Here is a 20647-nt window from a genome sequence, read left to right on the forward strand (position 1 = left end):
ATGACACTGGTATTTCACAAACTATTTGAGATTTTTCTTCTCTGCAAAACATCTGCTTTGTGTATTTTTAAACATCTAATAACATGAACATCTGTATGATTCTAACTTGTCATTATAGGAGTCGAAAAGATGAACCCGCTTACTGTCCGGGTCTTCATGGGCAGCAAAGTTGTCCACCAGTTTTTAAATATGTGCACAACAACTGGGACGAGATGTGGGACAGCAAGTGAGATCTTCACCAAAATGACCTCCACCATAGAGGAGCATGGCATCCCTTGGGAGAACTGCATTGGTCTCTCAGTTTACAATGCAGCTGTGAACATTGGACCACGTAATTCCATTGCCTCTAGCGTGCTCCAGAAGCATCCCAATACCTATATTCATGGTTGTTGTCAGAAGGTGTGCTGTGAAGGTGTGGTGCAGGAATCAAGCGCAGGACGCAGGAACTTAGTCCAATAGACTTTAGTGAACCAAAACTGAAAACGAGTCAAAAGAGCTTGGATACGAGCGATTACGCACACAGGCGTAAAATCTAACAAAATAACAATAACGCACAAAACACGTGCGAGAACCTCTCCAACACAGAGGAGAGAACGAAGCACAGACATACACGACAGGAAGTTCAATCACACACAACACATGACAAACACAACGAGAACTTATAGGACAATAATGAACGCTAAACGATAACAGGTGTACAACATCAAGACAAAACCAAACGAACATCGAAACATACAACGGTGGCAGCTAGTACTCCGGAGACGACGACCGCCGAAGCCTGCCCGAGCAAGGAAGAGAGGCAGCCTCGGCCGAAACCGTGACAGTACCCCCCTTGACCCCCCGGCCTCGGGGACGACCAGGAGGACGCGGAGCAGGGCACGTCGGGTGACTACGGTGGAATTCTGTCAGGAGAGACGGGTCCAAACTGTCTCTCCTCGGCACCCAGCACCGTTCCTCCGGGCCGTACCCCTCCCACTCCACGAGATATTGGAGACCCCCCATCCGACGTCTCGAATCCAAGATGGACCGCACGGTGTACGCCGGTGCCCCCTCGATGTCCAATGGGGGCGGAGGAGTCTCTCTGATCTCATCTTCCTGGAGTGGACCAGCTACCACCGGCCTGAGAAGAGACACATGGAACGAGGGGTTAATACAATAGTCACTAGGCAGCTGTAATCTGTAACACACCTCGTTCAATCTTCTCAGGACTTTAAACGGCCCCACAAACCGCCGACCCAGTTTCCGGCAGGGCAGGCGGAGGGGCAGGTTTCTGGTAGAGAGCCAGACTCGATCACCAGGTGCGTACACCGGCCCCTCACTGCGGTGGAGATCGGCGCTCGCCTTCTGACGACGGATGGCCCGCTGCAGGTGGACATGTGCAGCGTTCCACGTCTCCTCCGAGCGCCGCACCCACTCATCCACCGCAGGAGCCTCGATCTGGCTCTGCTGCTATGGTGCCAGAACCGGCTGGTAACCTAACACACATTGGAAAGGGGTTAGGTTAGTTGAGGAGTGGCGTAGGGAATTCTGGGCCATTTCTGCCCAGGGAACATACCGTGCCCACTCCTCCGGCCGGCCCTGGCAGTATGATCTAAGAAACCTACCCACATCCTGGTTCACACGTTCCACCTGCCCATTACTCTCTGGATGGTAACCCGAGGTAAGAATCACCGAGACCCCCAAACGCTCCATAAATGCTCTCCAGACTCTGGAGGTGAACTGGGGACCTCGATCAGACACAATATCCTCGGGTACCCCGTAGTGCCGGAAAACGTGGGTGAATAGAGCTTCGGCGGTCTGTAGGGCAGTAGGAAGGCCCGGCATAGGGAGCAAACGACAGGCCTTAGAGAACCGGTCCACAACGACCAGTATAGTAGTATTCCCCTGCGAGGGGGGAAGGTCAGTGACGAAGTCCACCGAGAGGTGAGACCATGGTCGTTGTGGAACGGGCAGGGGTTGTAACTTACCCCTAGGCAGATGTCTAGGCGCCTTACACTGGGCGCACACCGAGCAGGAGGAGACATAAACCCTCACATCCCTGGCTAACGTGGGCCACCAGTACTTAGCACTAAGGCAGTGCACCGTCCGGCCAATACCAGGATGTCCAGAGGAGGGTGACGTGTGAGCCCAATATATCAATCGATCCCGAACCTCGAGCGGGACGTACGTCCGACCCTCCGGGCAGTGAGGAGGACTAGGGTCGGTGCGCAACGCCCGCTCGATTTCAGCATTGACCTCCCACACCACCGGTGCCACCAGACAAGACTCCGGCAGTATGGGAGTGGGCTCCACGGACCTCTCCTCCGTGTCATACCGCCGAGACAGTGCGTCTGCCTTACCGTTCTGTGACCCAGGGATGTACGTGATCTTAAATACGAACCGGGCTAAAAACATGTTCCACCGCGCCTGGCGAGGGTTCAGTCTCCTAGCTGCCCGGATGTACTCCAGGCTACGGTGGTCAGTCAAAATGAGAAAAGGGTGTTGAGCCCCCTCAAGCCAATGCCTCCACACCTTTAGGGCCTGTACCATGGCTAACAGCTCCCTGTCCCCTACGTCATAATTTCGCTCCGCCGGACTGAGCTTTTTGGAATAAAAGGCACAGGGGCGGAGTTTAGGTGGCGTGCCGGACCGTTGCAAAAGCACGGCCCCTATACTGGCCTCTGACGCGTCCACCTCTACCTGAAATGGTAAAGCGGGATCCGGATGCGCCAGCACCGGAGCCGAAGTAAACAGGTCCTTCAGTCTCCCAAAAGCCCTGTCCGCTTCGGCTGACCACTGCAAACGCACCGGACCCCCTTCAAAAGAGACGTTATGGGAGCTGCCACCTGTCCAAAACCCCGGATAAACCTCCGGTAGTAATTTGCAAACCCCCAAAACTGCTGCACCTCTTTAACAGTGGTTGGAGTCTGCCAATTACGCACGGCTGACACCCGGTCAACTTCCATCTTCACCCCTGACGCAGACAACTGATAACCCAAAAAGGAGATCGACTCCTGGAAAAACAGACATTTCTCTGCCTTGACATACAGGTCGTGCTCCAACAGCCTCCTCAACACTCGGCGCACCAGGGCCACATGCTCGACTCCGGGTAGACGAGTACACAAGAATGTCATCTATGTACACGACCACCCCTGCCCCTGCATGTCCCTGAAGATCTCATCCACGAAGGATTGGAACACTGAAGGAGCGTTCATCAACCCGTATGGCATGACAAGATACTCGTAATGACCCGAGGTGGTACTAAACGCTGTCTTCCATTCATCGCCCTCCCTAATGCGTACCAAGTTGTAAGCGCTCCTGAGATCTAATTTTGTGAAGAAACGCGCCCCGTGCAATGACTCCGTCATGGTCGCAATCAGAGGAAGTGGATAACTGTACTTCACCGTGATCTGATTGAGACTACGGTAATCAATGCACGGGCGTAATCCTCCATCCTTCTTCTTCACAAAAAAGAAACTTGAGGACGCAGGGGAAGTGGATGGCCGTATGTATCTTTGTCTCAGAGATTTGTCTATGTAAGTCTCCATAGCTCTCTTCTCCTCTTGAGACAGAGGATACACATGGCTCCGTGGGAGCGCAGCTCCTGCCTGGAGGTCTATCGCACAATCTCCCTGCCTATGAGGAGGTAACTGCGTCGCCCTCGACTTACTGAACACAATAGCCAAATCCTCATACTCGGGGGGAATGTGCAATGCGGGCACCTGGTTTGGACTCTCCACCGAGGTAGCCCCCACGGAAACACCTAAACATCGCCCCACACACTGGGCAGACCACTCCATCAGAGCCCTCTCCTGCCACGAAATAGATGGATTATGGATACTCAACCAGGGCATTCCCAGCACCACCGGAAACGCAGGAGAGTCGATCAGATATAGTTGGATAATCTCCTCATGACCCCCCTGCGTACACATCCTAAGTGGTGCTGTGACTTCCCTGATCAAGCCCGATCCCAACGGACGGCTATCTAGGGCATGAACGGGGAATGGAACGTCAACAGGAAGAAGGGGAATCCCTAATTCTAAACAAAATGTTCTATCAACAAAATTCCCAGCCGCGCCTGAATCTACTAGCGCCTTATGCTGGGAATGAGGTGCAACCTGTGGAAATAGCACAGGTATACAGAAGTGCGCAACAGAGAGCTCTGGGTAAGTGGGGCGCCTACTCACCTGGAAGGACTCCCCAGCACCTAGCCGCGGTGTGTCCTCCACGGCCACAGTTGGTGCAGGGGACGGCCCCCCTCGTGCTCCGACCCCTCCTCTCTCTAGCGCCAGCACCCCCGAGCTCCATAGGGCTCGGCTCGGAGGTGCTGGAGGATGGAATGGACGGACCCCCCTCGGAACGTCCGCTGGTAGCCAGCAGGGTGTCCAGCCTGATGGACATGTCCACTAACTGATCGAAAGTGAGGCTGGTATCCCTGCAGGCCAACTCCCGACGGACGTCCTCTCGTAGACTACAGCGGTAGTGATCGATGAGGGCCCGCTCATTCCACCCTGCATCCGCCGCTAGAGTTCGGAATTCTAAAGCGAACTCCTGGGCGCTCCTCCTCCCCTGCTGGAGGTACAATAGACGCTCTCCCGCCGCTTTCCCCTCAGGTGGATGGTCAAACACAGCCCTGAAGCGGCGAGAGAACTCTGAGCAGGTGATAGTGGAGGCGTCTATTCTCCTCCACTCGGCGTTGGCCCATTCCAACGCCTTGTCGGTGAGACAGGAGATGAGGGCGGACACGCTCTCGTGTCCCGAGGGCGCCGGGTGTACGGTGGCCAGGTATAGCTCCACCTGTAGAAGGAAGCCCTGACACCCGGCAGCAGTCCCATCATATACCCTCGGGAGCGAGAGCCGAATTCCCCTGGGTTCCGGAGCTTGTATGGGCTGACTGGCCGATGGTGATGGCACGGAAGTTGGAGGGGTGGGTGTCCCTCTGGGCTCCCAGCGTTGAAGCGTGTTGATCACGTCCTGAAGGGCGGTCCCGATACGTAGGATCTGGTCGTTCTGCTCGCGGACCCGCTCCTCCAAAGACTCAGGTGCTGCTGTGGCTCCTGCTGATTCCATCTTTGGTGTGTGATTCTGTCAGTGGGTGCTGTAGGTGGGTGTGGTGGAGGAATCAGGCGCAGGATGCAGAAACTTAGTCCAAAAGACTTTAGTGAACAATCACTTAGAACACGAGCCAAAAAGCCCGGAGGTGAGTAAATACGCACACAGGCGTAAAACAAAATGCGCACTAACATGTAATAATAAATAATAATAATATGCCATTTAGCAGACGCTTTTATCCAAAGCGACTTACAGTCATGCGTGCATACATTTTTTTTTGTGTATGGGTGGTCCCGAGGATCGAACCCACTACCCTGGCGTTACAAGCGCCGTGCTCTACCAGCTGAGCTACAGAGGACCACACATGTGCGAGAACCCTCTCCAAACAGAGGAGGAAACAACGAAGGACAGACAACCAACAGTAGCGCAATCACACACAACACCTGACAAACACAACGAGAACTTATAGGACAATAATGAACGCTAAACGATAACAGGTGTACAACATCAAGACAAAACCAAATGAACATCGAAACATACAACGGTGGCAGCTAGTACTCCGGAAACGACGACCGCCGAAGCCTGCCCGAGCAAGGAAGAGAGGCAGCCTCGGCCGAAACCGTGAGAACAATGTGATTTTCAGGATTTTTGTTTTGGATTCCATCTCTCACAGTTGAAGTGTACCTATGATAGAAATGACAGACGTCTACATGCTTTGTAAGTAGGAAAACCTGCAAAATCGGCAGTGTATCAAATACTTGTTCTCCCCACTGTATATGTATATAAAAAACAAAAAAATAATAATGTATGCACTCACTAACTGTAAGTCGCTCTGGATAAAAGCGTCTGCTAAATTACTAAAATGTAAAAATGTAAAACTGAGCCCTGGGGGACACCAGTAGTGAGAGCAACGTGATGCAGACACAGATCCTCTCCACACCACCTGGTAGGAGTGACTTGCCAGGTAGAATACAATCCAGGAGAGTGCAGAGCCTGAGATGACGAACCCTGAGAGGGTGGAATGGAGGATCTGATGGTTCATGGTGTCGAAGGCATACATCTAGGAGGATGAGAACAGAGGAGTGAGTCAGCTTTGGCAGAGTGGAGAGCCTCTGTGACACTGAGGAGAGCACCCTCAGTTGAATGAGCCACCTTGAAACCTGACTGGTTAGGGTCAAGAAGATCGTTCTGAGAGAGATTACAGGAGAGTTGGTCAAAGACAGCACACTCAAGTGTTTTAGAAAAGAAAGAAGGGATACAGGTCTGTCGTTTTTGACGTCAGAGGAGTAGTGTTGGTTTCTTGAGGAAAGTGTCTTTAGCAGCGGATACAGAAGAAGAGAAGGCAGAGAGCAGGGAGTGGAAGGATGATAGGTCCTCCGAAAGTTTAGTTTTCCTCCATTTCCGCTCAGCTGCCCGCAGCCCTGTTCTCTTAGCACGCAGTGAGTCACTCAACCACGGAGCGGGAGGGGAAGATCGGGCCAGCCGGGAGGAAAGGGGACAGTGAAAGCCAAAGGGTGCAGAAAGGGAGTAGAGTAGGGTCCAGGAGGCAAAGTCAGAGTCATGAGAGAGGATAGGATAAAATAGGTGAGAGAAGCGGGAGAGAGAGCGAAGATTGCGGCGGTGCATGACCATCTGGGTTAGGGCTGAGTGGGAGGAGCATGACCATCTGGGTTAGGGCTGAGTGGGAGGAGCATGACCATCTGGGTTAGGGCTGAGTGGGAGGAGCATGACCATCTGGGTTAGGGGCTGAGTGGGAGGAGCATGACCATCTGGGTTAGGGGGCTGAGTGGGAGGAGCATGAACATCTAGGTTAGGGCTGAGTGGGAGGAGCATGACCATCTGGGTTAGGGGCTGAGTGGGAGGAGCATGACCATCTGGGTTAGGGCTGAGTGGGAGGAGCATGACCATCTGGGTTAGGGGCTGAGTGGGAGGAGCATGACCATCTGGGTTAGGGGCTGAGTGGGAGGAGCATGAACATCTGGGTTAGGGGCTGAGTGGGAGGAGCATGACCATCTGGGTTAGGGCTGAGTGGGAGGAGCATGACCATCTGGGTTAGGGGCTGAGTGGGGAGGAGCATGACCATCTGGGTTAGGGGCTGAGTGGGAGGAGCATGACCATCTGGGTTAGGGGCTGAGTGGGAGGAGCATGACCATCTGGGTTAGGGGCTGAGTGGGAGGAGCATGACCATCTGGGTTAGGGGCTGAGTGGGAGGAGCATGACCATCTGGGTTAGGGCTGAGTGGGAGGAGCATGACCATATGGGTTAGGGGCTGAGTGGGAGGAGCATGACCATCTGGGTTAGGGGCTGAGTGGGAGGAGCATGACCATCTGGGTTAGGGCTGAGTGGGTAGGTTGGAGGAGAGATGGAGAGAAAAGGAAACAAAGTAGGGGTCAGAGACTTGGAGGGGGGTTGCAGTGAGATTAGTAGGAGAACAGCCTCTAGTGAAGATGGGGTCAAGCAGTGGGAGGGGACTGGGAAAGGGTGAGGTCAAAAGAGGAAAGGTGTTTCCAGTAAACCAATTTTCCTGATTGAAAAACATTGAAGAGAATTGGAATTAGAATGACAGTGTACTTCCTGAATTGACTGGAATTTAAATGGAATTGACACCAACCCTGGCAACTACACAGACTCATTTCATAGAACTTCAAAACACTGGCAGTTTGTCTACTTCACTTCTTTAGTCTACTCTCTGATCACTCCAGATAGCCCAGTTAATAAAACACATACTGGCAATACTGGTGTCATCCATGCAAGTCTCAGTAGCATGAAATAACATCTATTTTATTGTCGAAACAGTTCTATAACAACTTTTCATGCACAACGATAAAACAAGCTTTGTTGTGTTGAGTTCTTCAGGTGTGTCAGAATGACAGAATGAACTTATGGAGGTCTTACTTTTGGAGATAACTCCTAGATGTAGATAGTACTATAGTGGCGGGCCCAACCACAGACTTCTCTTTTATCAACCCAAAGGTTTTACTGTCTTCTCAGGAATTCAGCCTTCTCTGTGTTGCTCCCCACATCCCCCTATTCAGAATGATGCATTATCTCACCATCCCCCATTATTAATGATGCATTATCTCACCATCCCCCATTATTAATGATGCATTATCTCACCATCCCCCATTCTGAATGATGCATTATCTCACCATCTCCCATTTTGAATGATGCATTATCTCACCATCCCCCATTCTGAATGATGCATTATCTCACCATCCCACGAATGATGCATTATCTCACCATCCCCCATCTGAATGATGCAATCACCACCCCATTCTGAATGATGCATTATCTCACCATCTCCCATTTTGAATGATGCATTATCCACCATCCCCATTCTGAATGATGCATTATCTCACCATCCCCCATTCTGAATGATGCATTATCTCACCATCCCATTCTGTCACACCTCTGAGCTCCTGTTGTGATAACATACTGTAGGTCTGATATCTGATTGGAAGTTAACTCAACTGTAATGTTATTGATCAACAACTCTGATTTTGAATCCAAACATGGTCAAATGGTTATAAAAGGGTCTTAGCTTCAATGTGTCTTTCTCTTTTGTTCTTGACCTGCTGTGGTGAGATATATACTGAGTGTACAAAACATTAGGAACACCTTCCTAATATTGAGTTGCACCCCCTTCTGCCCTCAGTAAAGCCTAACTTTGTCAGGATGGATGTACTTTTGGTGGTGGACCATTCTTGATACCCACGGGAAACTGTTGAAACTGCATTGCAGTTCTTGACACACTCAAACCGGTGCGTCTGGTACCTACTACCATACCCTGTTCAAAGGCACTTAAATATTTTGTTTTGCCCATTCACCCTCTGAATGAAACACATACACAAAAAAATCCTTCTTTAACCCGTCTCCTCCCCTTCATCTACACTGAAGTGGATTTAACAAGAGACATCGATAAGGGATCATAGCTTTCACCTGGTCAGTCTATGGCAGGGAAAGAAGCAGGTGTTCCTAATGTTTAATACACTCAGTGTACACTGTCTTTCTCTCTGCCCCTCTCCCATGAGCTGTGGGCCACGACACAAGCTATGGATTCTCTCTATCCCATGAGCTATGGGCCACGACACAACCTATGGATTCTTTGTCTTTCTCTTCCTGTCTGATCATGTTTAGATACTTCATGTTTTGTTAATGTCAGTATTTACTTGTAACTTAGGCTTTACGCCTTGGGCGGAAGGTAACTGAAAGGTTGCTGGTTCGAATCCCAGAGCAGACTAGGTGAAAAATCTGTCGATGTGCCCTTGAGAAAGAAACATAACCCTAGATCCTCTGAAAATAAAGACATGTAAGTGAATCGTTATTTTTACAATGTCATTAAATCTATTTACCTTTACTATTCCACTTTCAGACCAATTCTTGCTAGTCAACATCAACTCATTGCCTAATGCTTGCTTGCATATTTTAATCATCTTTATGGTGTCAGATAAACATTTTAGTAGACTTTGTTAATACATAAATTGAAGTATTTTCATGAGTAGCAGGTGAGGTGTACTGTACATATGATCACTAAAGAACCTACTCTTACCATGAGAAACAGATTTCCCAATCTTCTCCTCCTCTTCTTCATCTTTAATGTTGACATTCAGCTCCAGTGTTTGACTGCAGTCTTCCAGCTTCACTGATACCATCTCTGGATCCTGCAGTGCACACTGGGCTCCACTGTCACAATCAGGACCCAGTGACTGTAGGTTTAGACTCAGTGTGGAAGGAGAGAGGCAGGCTGGGTTTGTACTAACTGTTAATCTGTAAACTCTGGACAGATTTGAATAATTGCTGCCTAAAATGCTGTGGTCCTTACTAACACAACAGGAAATATTGTGTTAGATGTTGGCCATCACATGAATTCTCAGCTCTTTCATTCTGAATATTCATATCAATGAATCACCCTCAAATGGACTATCAATACCAGAGTTCTAAAATGCTATTTATATAATCAACTGGACATTACAACAGCCTGAACCTCAATATAGTCCTGGGCATATATTGAACTCTAACAATGGGGGATGGAAAGGGTCTGTTGAGATGAATACTGTAGTGGTGTGAGAAAGGTAACACAAGCTTCCTCTCTGGTTCCATTCCCCAATAGTAAGTGGGTCATTGTTGATTTGTTGTGGTAATGCTGTCCCTGGACTTTGGTACCGTATAAAACACTTTAAAATGACACTACTTTTTCCCCCCATTTTATTTCACTGTTATTTTATAAGAAACATATGTAAGTCCTTTATACTGCAAAACATCTATTTTTATGCATTGTAGCAAATAATGGTGGCTAGCAAATTGGCTTGTCCCAATGGTGATGTGTAAAGGTGTAGTGACATGTTTTGACTAGATAATAGACATGTAAATTATTTTGAATGCCATGAATTAAACAAAAACATTGTATTTTCTGTATAGATAAACCAAAAAAACAAAGGTTGACCAGCACAAATTCATGTAGAATGTTTTATTTTTCATTACCAGATCAATTACGTTCATTACAGTTATCCAAATATATTTATCAATGACAAAAATAATGAATCTAGTTTTAAAAGACAATTTAATAAACACATGTAGTCGTTTCATAGCCTGTGTATCATTAAACAAAAGTTATGTAGTAAAAACTAATCCACCCAAAGTAATGGTGAAAACTGATCATCACACCATCTCTATCTGATACATGTGTCTATGAGCTCATTCCCACAGAATACTGCAGAGGGACAACTTGGTGTCAGAGACAAACGTAATATATGTTACAAAAAAAACATACCACTCAATTTAGTATGATACAGTATGTTATGTTACATTACAATTAACATGCTAAGAAGTTGCATGCTAAGCTAACATGCAAAGTACACTATATATACAAAGGTATGTAGACACCCCTTCAAATTAGTGGATTCAGCTATTTCAGCCACACCCGTTGCTAACAGGTGTATAAAATCAAACACAGCCATGCAATCTCCATTGACAAACACTGGCAGTAGAATGGCCTCACTGAAGAGCTCAGTGACTTTCAATGTGGCATCGTCATAGGATGCCACTTCTCCAACAAGTCAGTTGGTCCATTTTCCGACCAACCCCCCTCCTTTTGTTTTTCCCTTAAAGGGACATTTGTAAATGTTTCAACTCCCATGTTCATCATCTCCAGCACCACCCCAACATCAACATATGTGGAAATGGCGCGTTTCTATGTTTTGTACTAAAAAAGATAATTTCCAGTGACATTCAATATTCCCATCAGCATGAAACAGCAGGAACAGGGATTCATCAGACCAGGCAATGTTTTTCTAATTGTTCAGTGTCCAGTGTTTTCATTCCATAGCCCACTGCAGTTTCTTGTTTTCTGCTGAATGGAGATCCATAATAAATACACCACAACTACATCATTAAGGATCATAGCTTTCACCTGGGTTCACCTGGTCAGTCTATGTCATGGAAAGAGAAGGTGTCCTTAATGTTTTGTACACTCAGTGTATGTTGTATCAAACCAGCTCATTCCCACAGAAAACTGCAGAGGGAAGCAGTACCACCCAGTCAACCATCAGACTCCATTGTGAGATGCCTCAAAGAGGATATTCAACCCTAAGGGCAAATCCAAGGTCATCTCAGTATCATTACAGTAGAAGCTAACAAAACACACCAAAACTGACAAGGTGAACACTGATCAGTAAAGTAAAGAGAGGCTAACATTCTAGAACGCTTCCTTTCCTCTGCACAGTTCTCTCACAGTGAGAAACAATAGGATTACAATAGTGTTCTACGCTTTCTTCATTTGATCCAATCCACTACCACTTCTTATGTATCTGTTGGTGTCTTTTTAAATTGCCCAATCTGTAGAATCTCGTCTCACAGTCAGTGCAGTGATAAGTCTTCACTCCAGTGTGTAACCATTGGTGTGTTTTTACATTGCCCAATCAGGAGAAACTCTTGCCATATTAAGAACAGAAGTAAGGATTTCTCTCCTGTGTGTGTTCTCTGATGACCTTTTAGCTCAGCTGTTGTTTTAAAACATTTTCTACAGTCAGATCAGTGGTAAGGCTTCTCTCCTTTATGTTTACCTTGGTGTCTTTATAAATGGCCCATTTAAAAGAAAATCTTTCCACAGTCAGAGCAGGAAAACGGCTTCTATCCTGTGTGTGTTCTTTGATGAACTTTTTAGCTGATATGATGTTGTGAAGCAATTTACACAGTCAGAGCAGGAGTAAGGCTTCTCTTCTGTGTGTTTTTCTCTGATGAACTTGTAGTCGTTGATGTTGTGAAGCATTTTACACAGTCAGAGCAGGAGTAAGGCTTTTCTCCTGTATGTATACGTTCATGTTTTTTTAAGTGGCCCAGTTGAGAGAAACTCTTCCCACATTCAGAGCAGGAGTAAGGCTTCTCTCCTGTGTGTGTTCTCTGATGAATTTTTAGATCAGTTGATGATGTGAAGCATTTCACACAGTCAGAGCAGGAGTAAGGCTTCTCTCCTGTGTGTATACGTTCATGTTGTTTTTTAAGTGGCACAATTGAGAGAAACTTGCCCCACAGTCAGAGCAGGAGTAAGGCTTCTCTCCTGTGTGTGTTCTCTGATGAACTGTTAGCTTAGATGATGTTGTGAAGCATTTCACACAGTCAGAGCAGGAATACGGCTTCTCTCCTGTATGTATACGTTCATGTTTTTCTAAGTGGCCCAGTCGAGAGAAACTCTTCCCACAGTTAGAGCAGGAGTAAGGCTTCTCTCCTGTGTGTGTTCTCTGATGAAATTTTAGCTGAGCTGATGTTGTGAAGCATTTTACACAGTCAGAGCAGGAGTAAGGCTTTTCTCCTGTATGTATACGTTCATGTTCTTTTAAGATGCCTAGTCGGAGAAACTTCGTCCCACAGTCAGAGCAGAAGTAAGGCTTCTCTCCTGTATGTATACGTTTATGAATTTTTAAGCTGTCTAGTCGGAGAAACTCGTCCCACAGTCAGAGCAGGCGTAAGGCTTCTCTCCTGTGTGCACTCTCTGATGAACTGTCAGAGCCTGTGATGTTGTGAAGCTCTTCCCACAGTCAGTGCAGGAATACAGATTCTCTCCTGTGTGTATTTTTAGGTGTAGTTTTAGCTTTGATAGAATTGGGAAAATCTCCTCCACAATGTGGGCAGTGGTGAGACCTCTTAGCTCTGCGATCTTCCTGCTGTTGCTCTCTGGATATAGAGAATGTCTCAACGTCACCTGTGTGAAAAGCATTTTAAAAAAGTCAATTGGTGTGATATGCACTGAGTGTACAAAAACATTATGAACTCTTTCCAGGACATATAATGACCAGGTGAGAGCTATGATCTCTGATGCCACTTGTTAAATCCACTTCAGATCAGTGTCGATGAAGGGGAGGAGAACGATTAATGAAGGACTTTTAAGCCTTGAGACAATTGAGACATGGATTGTGTATGTGTGCCATTTAGAGGGTGAATGGTGTGTTTTAATCAAATCAAATACAAAAGCTGAAGAATATACGCACATCCAGGTAATCAAATCCACCATATGCACTGAGCTTGTCTGACAGGTTGAAGCACAATAAATACTAAATAAATGATAAGCGTACCAGAGAGTCTGTTGTAACGTTTTATTGTTAAGCCTTTATTACAGCAAAGACTAAAAACAGTTGCATTGATTCGTGAATACAATTTCCTAAATGGAACGGTTTATTTATTGTTTACGCTAATGAATCAAGAGTTGCTTTGTTATTTTAAAACCAAAAATGATTGATTGCATTTCAATGACTTGCATGGTGTGTGATGACATGAACAAATGAATGATTGATACAGTTGCCTATATACAGTGTGCAAGAGTATTCCAAGATAAATATACAACGCAGGAAATTAACGATCAATGGAATGGCTCAATGGTTTTCAGTTCAACATCTGTTTAGTATCTATGTAGGGGTTCCAGTCCGGGACTCATAGCTACATGTGGCAAGTTCGCATTGGTCCAAATGGTCTATACATTGAGCCTGAAATGGGATACTTGGTATTTGGCCATTGGACCAATGTTATTGCAAGGAATTCTAATTGGTCAACCACAGGCAAGGCTTGGGTATAAACTACATCCTGTCTCTTTGTTCAGTGGGAAAACACTGAGGACAGGGAAGAATAAACATCTACAATCTACTTTCAAGCATAACAATGATTTGTTCTCTTTGAATAAATATATTTTTCTCCCCCTGATTTGCTTTGGGGGTCTGTGTTATTGAAGAATAACATCAACTGCTAACAAGTGCATTCGGAAAGTATTCAGACCCCCTTGACTTTCCATATTCGTTACGTTGCAGCCTTTTTCTAAAATTTATTTTTTTTTTTATAATCCTCAGCAATCTACACAAAAATACCACATAATGACAACGCGAAAACAGGTTTTTAGAAAATGTTGCTAATATATTAAAAATTAAACAGAACTACCCTATTTACATAAGTATTCAGAACATTTGCTATAAGACTCGAAATTGAGCTCAGGGACAACCTGTTTCCATTAATCATCCTGGAGATGTTTCTACAACTTGATTGGAGTCAATCTGTGGTAAATTCTATTGATTGGACATGATTTGGAAAGGCACACACCTGTCTATATAAGGTCCCACAGTTGACAGTGCATGTCAGAGTAAAAACCAAGCCATGAGGTCGAAGGAGTTGTCCATAGAGCTCCGAGACAGGATTGTGTCACGGCACAGATCTGGGCAAGGGTACCAAAAACTTCTGCAGCATTGAAGGTCCCCAAGAACACAGTGGCCTCCATCATTCTTAAAATGGAAGAAGTTTGGCACTACCAAGACTCTTCCTGAGCTGGCCGCCCGGCCAAACTGAGCAATCGGGGAGAAGGGCCTTGGTCAGGGAGGTGGCCAAGACCACGATGGTCACTGACAGAGCTCTAGCGATCCTCTGGAGATGGAAGAACCTTCCAGAAGGATAAACATCTCTGCAGCACTCCAGCAATCAGGCCTTTATGGTAGAGTGGCCAGACGGAAGCCACTCTTCAGTAAAAGGCACATGACTGCCCGCTTGAGTTTGCCAAAAGGCACCTAAACAATCTCAGACCATGAGAAACAAGATTCTCTGGTCGGATGAAACCAAGATTGAACTCTTTGGCCTGAATGCCAAGCGCCCCGTGGGAGGAAACCTGGCACCATCCCTATGGTAAAACATGGTGGTGGCAGCATCATGCTGTCGGGATGTTTTTTCAGCGTCAGGGACTGGTAGACTAGTTAGGATCGAGGCAAAGATGAACTGAGCATAGTACAGAGAGAGATCCTTGATGAAAACCTGCTCCTGAGCGCTCAGGACCTCAGACTGGGGCAACAGGACAACGACCCTAAGCACACAGCCAAGACAAAGCAGGAGTGTCTTCGGTACAAGTCTCTGAATGTCCTTGAGTGGTCCAGCCAGAGCCCGGACTTGAACCCAATCGAACATCTCTGGAGAAACCTGAAAATAGCTGTGCAGCAGCACTCCCCATCCAACCTGACAGAGCTTGGAGAGGATCTGCAGAGAAGAATGGGAGAAACTCTCCAAATACAGATGTGCCAAGGTTGTAGCATCATACCCAAGAACATTCAATGATGTAATCGCTGTCAAAGGTCTGAATACTTATGTAAATGTGATATTTCCATTTTTTATTATTTAGCTAAAATGTCTAAAAACCTGTCAGGGGAAGTGCAGAAATATTCTGTTCTTAAGGAGGGAGGCAAAGGACAACAGTCTAGTTTCAGTTCCTGATAAGGCAGGCCAGTTCGGAACTAGGGAGGAGCAAGGAATTCGGCTCGAGGTCATGTCAACAGATGAAGTGAGTAGAAACCTCTGGGAGGGGGGCCAGAGGGGCCCACCACAACGACCCTCCTACTACAGTCCTATCTCACACATACACTTTCACGCCCACGAAGGTTCTAGCATCAGGCAGGGCCATGACTACACCAGTGAGAAGAACCAATTAAGTTCCTGACTAGCAACAGAGATGTGTTGACCCCGTCCTAGTAGGAGGTTATAAATATATATGTGCTTGTGTAATCATGCTTTGTCTTTGCAGCTGTTTGACCCTGTGGGTGAATAAACTTAGTTTGAGCTTTCCTAGATGTCAGTTTTAGTTTGTTTAGAACCTAACAGAATGCTTCATAATGGAAAAGGTTCATAATGAAAAATTATCTAACGGGCAAAATTATGAACGCGATGTGCTTTATCTATTACCTAGTGCACAAGTTGACTACAGGTCTTTATTTAAATAGTACTAATATTCAAAGCCCAAAAAACGTCACTAAGCAGAATACTAACAAAATGCTAACTAGTACTAAGGAAACATCATAGAGAACGCTAACTAAATGCTAACGAGTGCATTGCGAACATTTTGTACAGTTGCTGACCTCAACTATACAAGTAACTCAAATGCTTCTCACAGTTTGCTGCACGCACAAACCTAATATTATCCAGCAAGGCTCTTGATCCAGGAGGGGATTTCTCTGCTGTTACCAAGCGAATGCTTGATTTTGGAAGAAGCTATCCACTAGATGGCTAACTAACTACTAAATTAGCAAACCAAATGGGCAACTGCAGAGCATTTAACACATTGTAGAAAGTTTACTTAATAGTTATAAGATATCTAGCTGGCAAACATTTAGTTGTGAATTCCATACTGTAATTAGATCACCTGGCACATGCTGTACGACAGAGAGTTACTCACAAGGCTCCGGTCTCTTCTCGTTGACTGGTGACTACCGTAAGCTACATAATAATGTGACGTAATGTTCTTTAACTCATAACATATTGCACAAGTTGACTGCAGGTATTTACTTAAAAAGTAGCTACAAATATTCAAATGAATAAATAAAAACTTCAAAATAAATAGTCTAAACTGTACTGAAAACCCATCCAGTGGCTTTTTCCAAATTCCCTGGTATGCAGTATACCACCCAAGCCTAGAAACTACACAGACTAATTTCATAGAAGTTCTAATTACTGGCAGTTTGTCTACGTCACTTCTTTAGTCTCACTCTCTGAGCACTCCAGATAGCCCAGTTAATAAAAAAACATGCTGGTATTTGTGTATTTTGGTTCTTTGGTATTTTATTAGGATCCCGATAAGCTGTTGCAAAAGCATCAGCTACTCTTCCTGGGGTCCACACAAAACATGAAACATGACATAATACATCAAAATAATAGACAAGAGCAGCTCAAGGACAGAACTACATAAAAACATGTTAAAAGGCACACATAGCCTACTTGTCAATACATACAAAAACTATCTAGGTCAAATAGGGGAGAGGCGTTGTGCCGTGAGGTGTTGCTTTATCTGTTTTTGAAAGCAGGTTTGCTGTTTATTTGAGCAATATGAGATGGAACAGAGTTCCGTGTAATAGCAGCTCTATATAATACTGTACACTTTCTTGAATTTGTTCTGGATTTGGGGACTGTGAAAAGACCCCTGGTGGCATGTCTGGTGGGGTAAGTGTGTGTCAGAGCTGTGTGGAAGTTGACTATGCAAACAATTTGGCATGCATTGTCCCTCTGATGACAATGAAGAGCAAGACGTGCCGCTCTGTTATGGGCCAGCTGCAGCTTAAATAGGTATTTTTATTTATTTATTTTTATACCATTTTTATTTTATGGGGGGGTAGATCAGCTTTAATATTGCAGATAGATTGTAACTTCCATCAATCTAATTGCCTGCATCACTTCCAATCCCCCATTTTTTTCACATACATATATATACAGTGGGGGAAAAAAGTATTTAGTCAGCCACCAATTGTGCAAGTTTTCCCACTTAAAAATATGAGAGAGGCCTGTAATTTTCATCATAGGTACACGTCAACTATGACAGACAAAATGAGAAAAAGAAATCCAGAAAATCACATTGTAGGATTTTTTATGAATTTATTTGCAAATTATGGTGGAAAATAAGTATTTGGTCAATAACAAAAAGTTTCTCAATACTTTGTTATATACCCTTTGTTGGCAATGACACTGGTCAAATGTTTTCTGTAAGTCTTCACAAGGTTTTCACACACTGTTGCTGGTATTTTGGCCCATTCCTCCATGCAGATCTCCTCTAGAGCAGTGATGTTTTGGGGCTGTCGCTGGGCAACACAGACTTTCAACTCCCTCCAAAGATTTTCTATGGGGTTGAGATCTGGAGACTGGCTAGGCCACTCCAGGACCTTGAAATGCTTCTTACGAAGCCACTCCTTCATTGCCCGGGCGGTGTGTTAGGGATCATTGTCATGCTGAAAGACCCAGCCACGTTTCATCTTCAATGCCCTTGCTGATGGAAGGAGGTTTTCACTCAAAATCTCACGATACATGGCCCCATTCATTCTTTCCTTTACATGGATCAGTCGTCCTGGTCCCTTTGCAGAAAAACAGCCCCAAAGGATGATGTTTCCACCCCATGCTTCACAGTAGGTATGGTGTTCTTTGGATGCAACTCAGCATTCTTTGTCCTCCAAACACGACAAGTTGAGTTTTTACCAAAAAGTTATATTTTGGTTTCATCTGACCATATGACATTCTCCCAATCCTCTTCTGGATCATCCAAATGCACTCTAGCAAACTTCAGACGGGCCTGGACATGTACTAGCTTAAGCAGGGGGACATGTCTGGCACAGCAGGATTTGAGTCCCTGGCGGCGTAGTGTGTTACTGATGGTAGGCTTTGTTACTTTGGTCCCAGCTCTCTGGAGGTCTTCCATTTCCTAATAATTGCTCCCACAGTTGATTTCTTCAAACCAAGCTGCTTACCTATTACAGATTCAGTCTTCCCAGCCTGGTGCAGGTCTACAATTTTGTTTCTGGTGTCCATTGACAGCTCTTTGGTCTTGGCCATAGTGGAGTTTGGAGTGTGACGGTTTGAGGTTGTGGACAGGTGTCTTTTATACTGATAACAAGTTCAAACAGGTGCCATTAATACAGGTAACGAGTGGAGGACAGAGGAGCCTCTTAAAGAAGAAGTTACAGGTCTGTGAGAGCCAGAAATCTTGCTTGTTTGTAGGTGTGGTGCTGCGTGGCTCCAGTGGTAGGAGCCCGGGCCTTTAACAAGTAGGTGGTTCGGTCCCCCGCCCGACCCAAATAAAACAAAATACACGATGTGTTGTCGTCGAAAATAGGTGACCAAATACTTATTTTCCACCATAATTTGCAAATAAATTCATAAAAAATCCTACAATGTGATTTTCAGGATTTTTTTCTTCTCAATTTGTCAGTCATAGTTGACGTGTACCTATGATGAAAATTACACGCCTCTCATCTTTTAAGTGGGAGAACTTGCACAATTGGTAGCTGACTAAATACTTTGTTTCCCACTGTATATGTTTTGACCATGACAGTTTACAATCAAAGGTAATGCCAAGTAATTTAGTCTCCTCAACTTGTTCAACAACCACACCATTCATTACCAGATTGTACCAAATACAATGCTCTTAGTTTTAGATGTTCAGGGCCAGTTTATTACTGGCCACCCATTCCAAAACAGCCTATACTGGTGTCATCCATGCAAGTCTCAGTAGCATTAAATAACACCTACCTTCTCATTGAAACAGTTCATCATGAAACAGTTGTACTGCAACTTTTCATGCACAGTGGGAAGTTGGAATGAACCTGCTCTTACCATGAGAAACAGATTTCCCAATCTTCTCCTCCTCTTCTTCATCTTTAATGTTGACATTCAGCTCCAGTGTTTGACTGCAGTCTTCCAGCTTCACTGATGCCATCTCTGGTACCTGCGGTGCAAACTGGACTCGACTGTCAATCCGGACCCAGTGACTGTAGGTTTGGATTCAGTGTGGAAGGAGAGAAGCAGGCTGGGTTTGTCCTCACTGTTGATGTTACAGGCCTCAGACTTAATCCTAGTCGGCCTGTAGTAATAAAGAGAAACAGACAAAAGTCTTGACAGTTCTGGAACTTTCTTTATCCTCAAAAAAGATATTATATTTATTCTTGTTCAATTACCTAATTTCAACAGATCAGGTAGCTAAACAATGACAAAACAACATTCATTCACATTAGACAAGTGCACAAAAATTACACAAAGCAACTGCAGAAATGAATAAATGACTCAAAACTATTTAGGACAAGGTTACAGTTTGTTTTAGGCAGCACTATGAGCTATTTTCCTTAATAATCTTATCTTCACTCTATTTTTTCACTCAAAAATAATAATATTCACGGACGGCCAGGGACACACTCCAACACTCAACGTCATTTACAAACGCAGTATTTGTGTTTATTGAGATTGCCAGATCAGGGGCAGTAGGGGTGACAATGCGTGATATTGATAGGTGCGTGAATTGGACCATATTGCTGTCCTGCCTGAGCATTCTAAATGTAACGAGTACTTTTGGGTGTCCGGGAAAATGTATGGGAGTAAAAAGTACAACTTTTCTTTAGGAATGTAGTGGAGTAAAAGTTGTCAGAAATATAAATAGTAAAGTACAAATCCCCCAAAACGACTTCAGTAGTACTTCAAAGCCTTTTTACTTTTACATTTCAGTCATTTAGCAGAAGCTCTTATCCAGAGCGACTTACAGTAGTGAGTGCACACATTTTTCATACTGGTCCCCAGTGGGGAATCGAACCCACAACCCTGGCGTTGCAAGCGCCATGCTCTACTAATTGAGCCA

The sequence above is a fragment of the Coregonus clupeaformis genome, unplaced genomic scaffold (assembly GCF_020615455.1).
Source record: "Coregonus clupeaformis isolate EN_2021a unplaced genomic scaffold, ASM2061545v1 scaf1213, whole genome shotgun sequence".
Classification (NCBI taxonomy): domain Eukaryota; kingdom Metazoa; phylum Chordata; class Actinopteri; order Salmoniformes; family Salmonidae; genus Coregonus; species Coregonus clupeaformis.